This window comes from Tympanuchus pallidicinctus, unplaced genomic scaffold (assembly GCF_026119805.1).
Source record: "Tympanuchus pallidicinctus isolate F22 unplaced genomic scaffold, pur_lepc_1.0 scaffold35, whole genome shotgun sequence".
Classification (NCBI taxonomy): domain Eukaryota; kingdom Metazoa; phylum Chordata; class Aves; order Galliformes; family Phasianidae; genus Tympanuchus; species Tympanuchus pallidicinctus.
In genome coordinates this window covers 819,391-831,669 of record NW_026294753.1, presented here as the reverse complement: position 1 = coordinate 831,669, position 12,279 = coordinate 819,391, and the positions used below count along the sequence as shown (strand labels likewise).

Genomic DNA, 12,279 nt, shown 5'->3' with positions numbered 1-12,279 from the left:
GTGACTCTGGGCAGCCTGGGCTGCTGTTGGTGACCTGCACACAGCAGGGGTTGGAACTGGATGAGCATTGTGGTCCTTTGCAACCCAGGCCATTCTATGATTCTATGATTCATTATATGATCTCTGGACTGGGCTGCAGCAAAGCATGTTGACCCACTCCACCCTCAGTCATTGCTGCCCTTCATGGTCTCACATCGCAGAGTTACTCATAAACATTAGACTTGAAGTGGCTTTTGATGAGATTATTTTCACACATGAAATGACTCATTGACAGATGCACATACAGAAGGCACAGGCTGGTCACGGGCTTTCCAGCTCCTCTAAAACCAAAGACCCCAGATGGGATCCAGACCCCATCCTGAACATTCAGAGCTGGACCATGGCCATGCCACAGGGCCAGCTGCTCTTGGCACGGTCAGGAACTCTTGTTCCATTCTAACCTGAGAGCCAGCAGGGCTGAGCCTGAGCAGAAATCCAAAAATCACCACAGGTTATAGGAAGATTCCCAGGAAAAGAAATGAAAAAGTAAAAGGCTGCAATTAGCTTAGAACAGAACTAAAGAGCGAGTGACTCTTATTTTCCTTTAGCTCTTATTACTGACCCAAAGAATAACTTACTCCTATTGTCCGATTAAATTCATTTTTCCCATTACATAGGAGGAAATATCTACTGACAGTTCATTCCCGGAGGATTTAATGGGCCTAATGCTGTTAGCCCATCCAGCAGTTCTTCAGAGCATCTTTCCCACCATGCCTTCTGCTGCCAGCAATTCGATTAAATGATTTTAAATCTGCATCCTTCTCTTGAAAATGTGTTGGTGCACACACATCCATTATGAAGGTACAGAAAACTCTGTGCAGTGTCACTGCAAAAGCACTCAGATAAACGCCGTGGACGGAGCTGAACAAGAGCAGTGAGAATACTTTCCATTATTGTGAACAAAAAGCGGAAGGCGAAGCAAAACCCTCCTACTTAATAATGCCAGGCAAATAAAAAAGAAAAAAAGAAAAAAAAAATTATACCTTAATCTTGCAGCTTTCTTACAAAACAAATTTGTTTGAACTCAGCAAGTGTGAAGGACCCAAACGTACTACGCAATCAGTTTAACAACCCACAGAGGCTGTGAGTAAATGTTGGTTTTACCTTCTGAACATGGCACCACGGGCACAGCTCAATTAATTCCTGAAGCACGTGCTATACACAAACATCCCAACTGTCTGCTGAGCCCTGCTTAGAGGCTTGGCTATCATCTTCTGATGCACTCACAGAAGGTTTCACCCAATGGGATGAGCACAGCATCAGTTCCTGGGCAGGGCAGGAGGCTGTCAGTGCCCACAGGCAGTCCCCTGCCACTGCCCCACTGTCCCCAAGGCCTGCTGACACAGTGACATCTGCCCAACAGCACACTGCAGGGCACCACCCAAACCCTCTCGCCCCAAAACCAAAAGCCATAGGGTTCGTATACCCATCATGGATTCACCCTCCCCTGCAAACCAGGCAAAGAAACAACCTAACATCATTCTAATTGCTTCCAGCACTCCAATGAGCCAGGTCAGCCTGCTGGCTGCTTCCTTCTCCCTCCTGCTTTGCTTTACCTTCCGTTGACTTGCAGGGAGAGCTGTTAATTTTTGCATTTTGCAACAAAAAAGCCTCAAACACAAGTTGGGCACACACTGCTTCAAAACAGGGCTGAGCCCCATGGCTGTGGGGCTCTGTGCTGGTGCTGAGCCTGTAGCCCCAGAGTGCCTGAGGGCACCCACTCCATTTGCTGTTGACCAAAGCATTTAATTGCATGTCCCCAAGTGCACGTGCAGGCTCCTGCAGGCGTTGCTTGGGGAACGCAAGGAAAATCTGGCTCTGGCACAGTGTTGCTCTATTTTACCTTCTTTACTGCTCAAAAAACATTTGGCCGTTGCTGAAGAGAGCCAGGCTAGACGCATACATTACAGCCTGCTCCAGAAATAGCACATGCTGGCTTGCACAATTTTTGCAGCTAAAAGTCTTCCTTTCAGCTCAGCAGCCTGTCCCCAGCCATGGAGTGCTCCAGGGAAGGCAAAGTGCAGCCCCAGAGCTGTGGGATGAATCATCCTGGGAAGGCTTCTTGATGCTGAGTGCAGGTGAACAAAGCAGGAAGCCAGTGAAATCATTAAGGAGCCTTCATGCAAACCAAAAACCATGGTTGGTATCAGGAGGCATGAACCAAGCACTCGACTGAAGCATATGCATCACATGTACATCACACCCATACCCCTCCTGCAGCACCTCCAGAAGGCATCCAGCTCCAGAGAGATGGATCCAGCTTACCACGTGCTTCCAGACTGCACAGATCCAATCTGCCCATACATTCACATGTCTGGGAATTCTATACCTCCAGCAATCCAGCTGCATCTGGTTTCTGGTCTACTGCATATCTAGAAATCTCCAACGGTCATAAACTTTTTTTCTCCATTCCCTCAACACAGCACCTGCATGGGAAAAGAAGTTCTAGGGTATCCTAGACATTGCTGTTTGCACTGAAGTCATCACAGGATAACAAGCGTTTGGATCACAGGGAGACAACGCACTGCCTGCAAGAGGGAAGCAGAACTCCCTGCCTTCCTCTGGTCTTGTTTTAAGACAAGTCTGGCTTTCAGATGCAGGCAAGATGAAGACCAGAGCACAAGGGCTGGCACACACGTGTCATCTGGTTGCTGTGCACCCCCTGCTTCTCCTTTCCCTGCAAGAAATCACTTTTCTGGGGGGAAGACAACACTGCTGAGAGCATCCTCATCACTCAGAGAACACAGCAAAATACAGAGTATTAGCATTCAACCTGCTGCAGGGGACAAATGCCACTGAATAGATATCACAAATATCTTAACCGATGGTTACAGCTATAGGAAAAGGCTTCCCATAGCTAATACAGGTCTTTGCTGTCAACACCTTCTGCTCTTAGCAGTGCCTGGCTGTTGCTGTGCAGGTTACAGCACTATTTTGAGTTGGAGGCTGCAGGTCCAACTGCTCACCTGTGATTTGTGCTTTGCTGCTGCCGGTGCTCCAAGGACACCAAGAGCAGCACTCGCATGACAGCTGTGCTGTGTCAGAGCTGCATGGGCTGTGGCAAACACCAGAAGAGCAGCAGAGCCTCTCTTGCCCTACTGAGGCCTTACACACCATGGTAATTAACCCAGATGTTTTCCTTTGCATACCTGAATTAGAACATTTTTTTAGGGGAAAAGCAGTAATCTGAAGGCAGCTGTTTGCCTCCTGGACCACAGCACAACTTAGGTGCTTTGCAACCCGGAAAACAGAGTCCAACATTTCTTAAAAGTCCTGGCTGGTTGTTATAGCAACATATGCATGTGTGTATGCGTGTGCATGTAAAACAGACTCAGACCCAGGTTGTCACGGGCAACACGAGTCAGCTCCGGAGCAGAACTAAACTTGCTGCCTCGCCTGGTGTCACCCAAAGGCAGCAGCCAGCCCCGAAGGGATGGAGCTGGGAAATATCCCCATGTCCCACAGCCCGTGCCAGCTGCTGGCACAGAGCTCGCAGCCGTCTCGCAGCTGATTCAGCTCCTTAAGAAGAGGGTAATTTTCTTTATCCTGTTTGCTTCCTCCTCCCTCGCAGGCTGCCACAGCACCTTAACCCAGCTGGGTAAGACAAGCTCATGGCTCCCTCCCAAACAGATGGCTGCAAGGAAGGTCCAAAAATAATCTAACCCATTTGCCTGTGCATTCAGAGCCTGCTCTGCTGATTGGCAGACCCTCTGGAGACCACCAGAAGAAGCAGATGGTCAAGACATGAGATCAGAGCTGGAGAAGGAGATGTCAATCTCCGGGATGCAGTGCCAGGCTCGGGGACGTGGCAGGGAGCAGGCGAGGTACGCGGTCCCGTAAGGACAGCGTGTGAGTAATGAGGCTGGCTGCAAAGTCTGGGGTTTGCTTTAAGAAAAAATAATAATAACAACACATTGCACAGCCTCATCGTGCTACAGGAGTCAGCCCTTGTATTGCTGCACCCCTGGAAGGCAGCTGAGTCTCTGCCGGCCTCCCCATCAATCTCCCAAGCAGAGGTCGGCAAAGAACAAAGTGAAAGAGAAACAAAAGCAGGGCAACTCAGGAAATCACAATGCTTGCAATTCCTCTGGTGGCAGGCTTTGCAGTAAGCCTATTTTTCTGGGTTAAAAACATATTTATATTTAACATGCTTTCCTGGGGCCTGGACTACCACCTGGTACAACAGAACAGAGTACCAGGAAAGTAGTAGTGAAATGATACCTCCATCCCCTTACACATGACACCTCTATTACACATGTTTTTGGCCAAACGTCTCAGGGTGATGCAATTCCACAGCATCCTCTGCACAGCACTGTAATGGTCCTTGAGCCCACTTGGGGTGAGGGATGCAGTCAATGTGGAGGAGGTTGTGGAAGGGAGAGTTTAGCTTGATTAGCACCCAGCACACCTACAGAGAGGAGAGACCTTGGGTCTGGAACACCTCCCAGGGGAGATGGTGGGAGACTATCAGTGCAGCAGGCACTGAGCTGGGCAAAACCTACAAAGTCGAGGAGTGGATTTGACACAATGCATCTCCTCCACCCCAGTGTCAGGGTTTTGGCAAACCCATTCCTCAGCACACTCCTCTATGGCAAATTAGAATTTCTTCATCTGTGTTCATTCCTACAGCAAATCCTCGTTCTGTCTATATCATCAATGCTATCAAACAACATTACGTTCTTCCCCTGCCCTGCTATATGGGCTTTGTTTCCCTCTCTCCAGTGCTGTCAGGGCACAGCTCTGTTGATCTCCCCATCCACATTGCAAGCCTCTCACATCCACAGCTTTACAGCTACACTGTAAGGCTGTAGACTACTCTGTACAGCTGTAGTTCAACCCATGTCAACACTGAATATTTTCATTTGTGATTTACTTGATACATTTACTGTCAGTGCAGAGTCCTGCACTGGAAACAGAAAGCCTTATTGTTGTAAAATCCAAAGCAAAAGCATCAGGAATCCCCTCCACCTCCCAAATCCTCCTACCAACTTCTGAGACCAAAACAATATTTCAGCATCGTTCAAAAGGTACATGGGCTTTGGACAGACAACTTTGAAAAAATATATATATATATTTATATAGAATGGTCCCTTCCAACCCCTACGATTCTGTGATTCTGTGATATATATATATATGTATATACATATATATATTATATATACATATATATAACATTTTTAAGTAAATGTCTGTGTATAAGGAATGCCCAGGCATACCACCCCAAATTGCCAGCTGTACACATCAGAAGCATCCCTGGAACTCCTGCTGCAAAGCATCCCCGCGCTGCCCCATGCCCACACTGGACACTGACAGCACTTTGAGAGCCTCTCTGCAAATAAAACCACCATGAATCCATGAATGTAGACGTTTGTTACCCCACTGCTTTCTTTTTTAACCTGCGGTGCAATGTTGCTGTAAGAAATTGAATCCTTGAGCATAAAGTATGTGTTACAGCGCTGCCTTATACAGCAGCAAAGTGATTAATTAAAATTTACAAGAGCAATCCAAATGCCTAAACATGTTTCTTGGCGGCAGCTCCCAGGACCCACTGCCAATAACATCTCAAGCTAATGACAGCCCCAAAGTCAACCTCTGGGAGCCATGAAGAGCCTCTGAGCTCAGCCAGTTGGTAACAGGAGAACGGAGAGCTCCGCGATTCCTCAGGAAAACAAAGCACGTGAAGGCAGCAGGGGCTGGGATGGTTGGCTCGCGCTATCCCAAGTCACAAATGCTGGCCCTGGCCCAGGTTTGAACTGAAAACGCCGCGTAAAAAAGGGACAGAGCCAAGTTTGCATCCAACCGCGGGAGCTGAGAGCTTCCAGGCAGCGCCTAACGCTGCGCACAAAGCAAACCACTCCCTGGGAGAGCTTCTTCTCAGAGCTCCAGAGGACGCAGACGTTGCGCACGCTCCTTCCCCACCACCCCCAAATCCATCAGCAGAATATAATCCAATAACTCGATACTCTGGGTAACCTTTGAAAACCCAAAACTGCAACTTCCCAAAGGCAATCGTCAAGTTAGAGCCAAGGAGGTAAAGCCGGGGTTAAAGTTGTTGATTTAAATGGAAAAAACAGTCGGGAAAATATCACAGTCAGCTGTGGCAGCTTTACAGAGGTGCAATCCATCGGAGCCGGTCTGGTCAGTGGGAACTGGTTGCATAAATCAAACAAATGAGAGTGGAGAGACTCCTTAACGGCGGCTGCACCGCGTTAGGCTCTTAACAACAGGTTCCCTTTGCAGCAAATAAATGCAAAACTTTTAGCGTGCTGAACTCAGCCACACCACCTCTTCACCTCCCTTTATTTCAGTGTCATCACGAAATGATTTCATTGTTTTCAAAGCACACTGGTTGCTCATTGGTAATGACTTCACCGCCGCCGAATAAACATCGCAACGATGACTGGGAATTGTGGAAACACAACTCATCTATAACTTTCTTTTAGACACTTAAATTAGTACGGATCAACTCGGTCCTCCTGGAATAATAATTTCAGCAGCGGTGTCAAAAAGCAAATGAGAAACAAAATGCCTTACCCCAAGTGAAAGTAGTGCTGCTGTCCAACCACTCCTCTAACGAGCCCTCCAGCTCTCCCCCTCCAAATGGAAGTTTGTCATGGCACACGTCCTGCTTTCAGGAAGTAGATTTTTACAGCTCTCATGACAATTTCCTTTGTTCTGCCAAGCTACACGCACCTGACAATCGTCATCTGCACTTACTGAGGACTCAATAAGTCTAACTGCCCAGTGCCCAGCTTACCAAACACTTGAGACGGGAGCTTCTCCTCCAGTCCCTTCTACTGACCCACGATAGTGCCACAGTTTCCACTGGTCATAATATTGAGCAATGGCTCCTCTTGCTCTGAAGAGCCCAACAAGTATCATTCAAACCTCGTGCAAATGAGATAGGGGAGATGTTGTGCAAGATCAGCTCCAGCACAGCTGGGAACAGAATCCAGGGCTGATTTAATCCAGCAAATCACCCCAGCCAGATACATACAGGCTGTGCCACCTGCCATGCTGGACCACCTCTCCATAAGGCCTTTCTTCACTTTTTTTCTTTTTTTTTTTTTTTCTTTTTTTTTTGCCACTGTGCTGGGAAGGAGCTGTGTAAGCTAATTAGTAAATGTGACCTGCCATCCCCTATACAATCATAGAAGCATAGAATCACCAAGGTTGGAAAACACGTGTAAGATCAGCCAGCCCAACCATCCATCACTAATATTTCCCACTAAACCGTGGCCCTCAGTGCTCCCTGAAAGATCAGCTCCTGAGGAGGGTATGGCTCTTTCAGCACTGCTTCTCATTGCTTTTTCTAAAAATCTTCAGAAGCGAGAGACGAGCTTTAATTAAAGAATGTTTATTTGCAAAGCTGAGAAATGCCAAAATTACAGCTGGCTCTACAAGCTTAATTTGTTCCATTGTGCATTTGAACAGGGTTTTCGGCAGATGAAGAGGTATCTTTTGTATTAATTTTTTCCTTTTTCTTTCCCCCTCCTTTTTTCTTTTTTTTGCTTTTTATGTACGTGTTACAGGACTTCTGCCCTGCTCTGCTCCTGGATGGCCAATGAACAGAGCGGAGCAAGCCAAGAAACCAAAGCTGGTGCTATGTTCTATCAGACAAGGCTGCCCTATTATCTAGAGTATCTTAATGTTCTTTTAATGTTGTTTTCATGCAATTGCACTTAAATTGTCAGATAATCCAATTCAAATGGGAATAGTTCCTCTCCTAAACCACAGTTCATTGTCCTTAAAGCCCAGGGCCTGCTCAGGGGAGAGAAGCACTAATGACCGACAGCTGGGCGCTTACATGCTTTTTCCCAGTGGGTTTTTAACTCTGTTCCCAGTAGGCTTTTTAACTCTTTGATTACGAACACTGACCATTGCATTAAAATTTATGGCCTTATTAGGGAACAATTTCTTCCCCGAAAGAGTGGTGATGCATTGGCAGAGGTTGCCCAGGAATCACCGTCCCACTGAGGGATGCACGGTGGGGATGGGTTGGGGTTGAACTCGGTGCTCTTAGAGGTCTTTTCCAATCTTAATGAGTCTACGAAAATCCAGCGCGGCCACTAATTCAGCAAAACCATCAACTGCCCAGAGCTCAGATCTTGTCCATAACCTCCACATTTAGCAGCAGCTCGGTTGCACAAGCGCAGATCCTGGATGTGACTAAGTGCATGACATAAGTCCTGTTACTTGGGTGTCAACAACATTGCAGAATTTGTCTATCTATAGATTCAAAATCACGCCTGATGTTACTAAGTATCTGCATGTCTACACTTGTGGTGGTTTTCACTGTATTTTCATGCATTATTTCTTAAAACAAGGGGAAAAGTAGCATCAAGTACAATCAGATAGGACCATCCCGTAGAGCAGAGGGGCTGGGAGCTGAGCCCAGGGATGCTGTGACCCAGAAGGGACATGGGAACTAGGGAAGCAGCTCCGTGCCACGGAAGGAAACCCTCAGCAAGGAGGACCTTCAAGTATTAGCATGCTTTGCCTTGATCTGGCGATACGAGTGGTGCAGATACCCATCTGCAAAGCCCAGTCACGGTCTTTCCTCCAGTTTTCTCCTTGAATGCCTGAACACGAAACTAAAGCTCTGGAGGAACAGAGCTCTGGGAACCTAATTCTTTGACTACTGGGCCCCAGGAAGCCTGGGTAAACTGGGTACCCAGCCTTCACAGTTGAAAGGTGGCACAGCCAGAGCTGGGGAAGCTTAAATTCAGCACAAATCTGGGTCCTGACACCATAGCCCGATAAATACCTGGGCAAAGAAAACTTTACGAGGGCAAACAGCTACAGGAGATGAAAACAGCTATTGATCACAACAGCAGTTCATCATGATGGTGATTCTCCTTGTGTTCAGTCTTTCCACATTGAATGGCACAATGGTATGAGATGCAAGGGACCATAAAGACGATCCAGCCCAAACCCTCTGTCATGGATAGGGACATTTTCCACTCGCTCAAGTTGCCCAAAAATGTCTCAGAAGCCTCCAATTCCTTCCCATAGCCCTTAGCTCTGGGGAAATCCCTCTGCTCCAAGCAGGACCTGGGGGGTCCCCACTGCCCACCCCCCCTGTGCACTGCCAGGTAGGAGCACTGGCATTTATCACTCCTTTACAAGGGTACCATGTCAGGAGACCCATTTAAGCTCCATTATAACTCCTTGTGACTGACAAGCAGAGAGTAATGAGTGTCATTGCCTGAGGAAGGCCAGATGCAAAGGAAGCTCTAAATAGACCTGTCAGAGGGATGCTAAAGAGACTCATACATCAGCTAAACCAGCACCTGATACATAAAAATCTTTTAATCTATCGCTGTTTCAATTTTAAATGTTTACCAAGGCCCAGCATCTATAATGCTGCACAGGTAAGACTTTTTTTACTTTGTAAATAATTCCAATCACCATTCTAAGTGTATGCATGGATTTCTTTTCATGAAAAACAAGGAAAAGAGGAGGAGAAAAGGAGCGGCAGGCTGCCAGAGATCCGAATGCTTCAGTAGCTGACAAAAGACAAGAGAATTTGGGCTGATTTTCTCTTTTTTTTTCCCTCCTCTTTGGAATGATGAATTCACAAGTTGTTATGGGAACTAGCAGCACAGATGATGCCCCAAAGGAGCACTGAAGAACGCCTATAGGATCTGGAGGGATAATAATGTAGCACAGACGTCTGTAATGTATATGGCCTTCTCCAAAACTGGATGACAAATGTAACCCAACGCTCACAGCGCACACTGTGTGTGCCAGCAGGAACCCATGCAGCACATCAGCCCCAAACTATGTGGCTGCAGTCCTTGCTGGGGCGGCTCTGGCCCCATCCCAGCCGTCAGGACAGCATCCCTCCTTGTTTGTTTATTTACTTTGACAACACATTCATTTTCCTTCCCGCTACCTCACATTTTCCAGGACCTCTGTGCTCACAGACCGCTGTACTGCTGGGGATGGGGGGAGGGAGGCAGCTGGCACCTGCACCCGCAGGGCTGGGGATGTGAGCAAGGGACACACAGGGCTCAGGTTTTCCCCTCTGGAAGGTGGCCGAAGCCACAGCTCTGTGCAGACAACACAAGCTCTTCTCCTTCCTTCCAGCCTCCCCTCAATGCAGGGTGGGGAGGGATTGGACCTTCAGCACAGCTGATGGCTTTCCCAGCACTGAGCAAGCAAAAGCCCTTGGGTTGTTTTCTAAATGGGAAGGTTTTGTTTGGGAACACCTTCGCGCCCAATTGCTTCCTCAATGAGTTATAACACAGGCTGTGAGGAAGAGCAGAGCTCATATTCCATGGGTTACACCTAAACCCAGGGTTTACAGATAGAGCAGGTTAATTGGATCTATAGGGGATACCCAAAACCTAGACAAATGCGAATTACAGCAGTCATGCGATGGTCTCAACTTCAGATAGCATTTGTAGCACACATGACAGCATAAACTGATCAGATTAAGAACATTCTCCAGCTCAAATGGATGGGTCAGAGCACCACAGCCATGCAGCATCCCTGGGACGAGCCCAGGGAAACTAGGAGCTTCCAGAGCAAGACTGACACGTGCATGGCTTGAAAAGCACTCAGCATGCAGAGTGTTGCCATGGAAGATGCAGGATCCCAGCAGGAGCTCTGAGACGATGCTGAGCTCTGTGAAATGCAGCCTGAGAAGCACTGCCAGCACTCAGCCCCACCTGCATAGCCCTGAACCTGTCCCCATGCTGCGGAATGACAGCCTACAAGACATCCTGAGGCCAGGGGAAAATGCTAAATGACGTTCAGTCCAACTCCCGTGTCCCACCTGCACTTTCAGGCCATCAGCCTGCGGTTTGCCAGCTGTCCTTTCGGTGTGTGCCAGGAGAGGGCTCTTGGTTTCCTTCTCCTTTGTAACCTTCAGCACACCAAAACTTACAGACTGCATCAAAAGAGCAGAAAATGACACGTTCCCTGCATCACAAGCTTGCAGAAGCCACGCTAGGGAGCCACATTTACTTGTGCAGAGGACAGAATCATTAGTGATTCTGGTGGGTTTTTCTGTTTTTTTTTTAATTAATGTGCTAAAGGACCTTTCCTAAAGCCTGGGAGAAGTGGAGAACTGAGGGCTTTTAACACAGTACCTGCAGTTCGCATTTACCCAGTGATTTTCTGGAGCCTTTTGCCAAATGTCTGGCTGTGCTCTTCCAGAAGGTAATAAAAAGCCTGCACCGTGTTTTCTCTGCAGAACCACTTAATGGGGTTAGGAGGTTTGTTCTCAATTTCACATTAACTCCATGCATATTCTCAGTGCTTGCTGTGCTCTCCTCTCTGCCCTACTCTCTGAGCCCTTCCATGCACTTCCCACCACTTCTATTCCATTCTTCTAGAAAGAGAATTATAAAAAAAATGTGGAAATTTCATTCTAGATGGGGTTCAAATAGTAAATCAGCATCTCCCCACCACAGCTCCACGTGAGCACATTGGATACAACCTTGGCACCCACATACTAAGGAGTTGGACTCAATGACCCTTGTGATTCCTTCCCAACTTCAGATATCCCGTGACTGCGGGATGCTAAAATCCATAGTCCTCAGCCCCTTTCTTCTGGAGGGTAAGGACAAGCTAAAACAAAACATAATGCTTGGAAATCCAGTGTTCAGCCATTTCCCTAACCAAAATTTGTTCTGCTGCAGATGAGTTCCCCATGTTGATGCGCTGCTGTGCCTTTGGGCATGCCAGCTGTAAAAGGACAAGAGGAAGAGCTGCCCCAAGGAAAGGAAAGGCCCAAGGAAAGGAAGCTGTGCAGGTCATTTCCAGCTGTACCGGACATCCAGGGCTACCAAGACACTCCTCCATTAAAGCCACACAAGGCTTTATCCAAGCGCATCAGGTTTTTTTTTACGAGCCCAATTTATCACTAGAGACAGTAGTTAGTGAAAGAGTATTAAACTGTGCACAGAGGAAAATCAAACAGTCTTCAGAAAGCAGCCTGGCCCTTGAGAGTAAGGGTACTAATGAGGGATTTAAATGCTTCTGCTTGATCGCAGTGCCTCTGCTATAAACAGGACAGCAATGTGTCACCCCGGGCACCGACCCCCTCTTAATTATACCTGCTGCACTGCGCGGATCATAAAGTAAAAGGGAAGGAAAGGCAGCTCATAAATCACTTCCTTTATCACTGCGGGTATCGCATGAAGAGGACTGAAAGGAAAACCCGAGAGCTGAGGTCCTGGGTGCAACCTACAGTTTGCACTGATAATGCCCAGCAGTCTGCAGGGACAC

General features: G+C 47.6%; 1 protein-coding gene across 2 annotated transcripts in view; it reads right to left on the bottom strand.

Moving 5' to 3' along the window:
• Positions 1 to 12,279, bottom strand: part of HIVEP3 (HIVEP zinc finger 3) — a 221,902-nt gene that overhangs the window by 116,916 nt on the left and 92,707 nt on the right. The gene's annotated exons all lie outside the window — the stretch shown is intronic.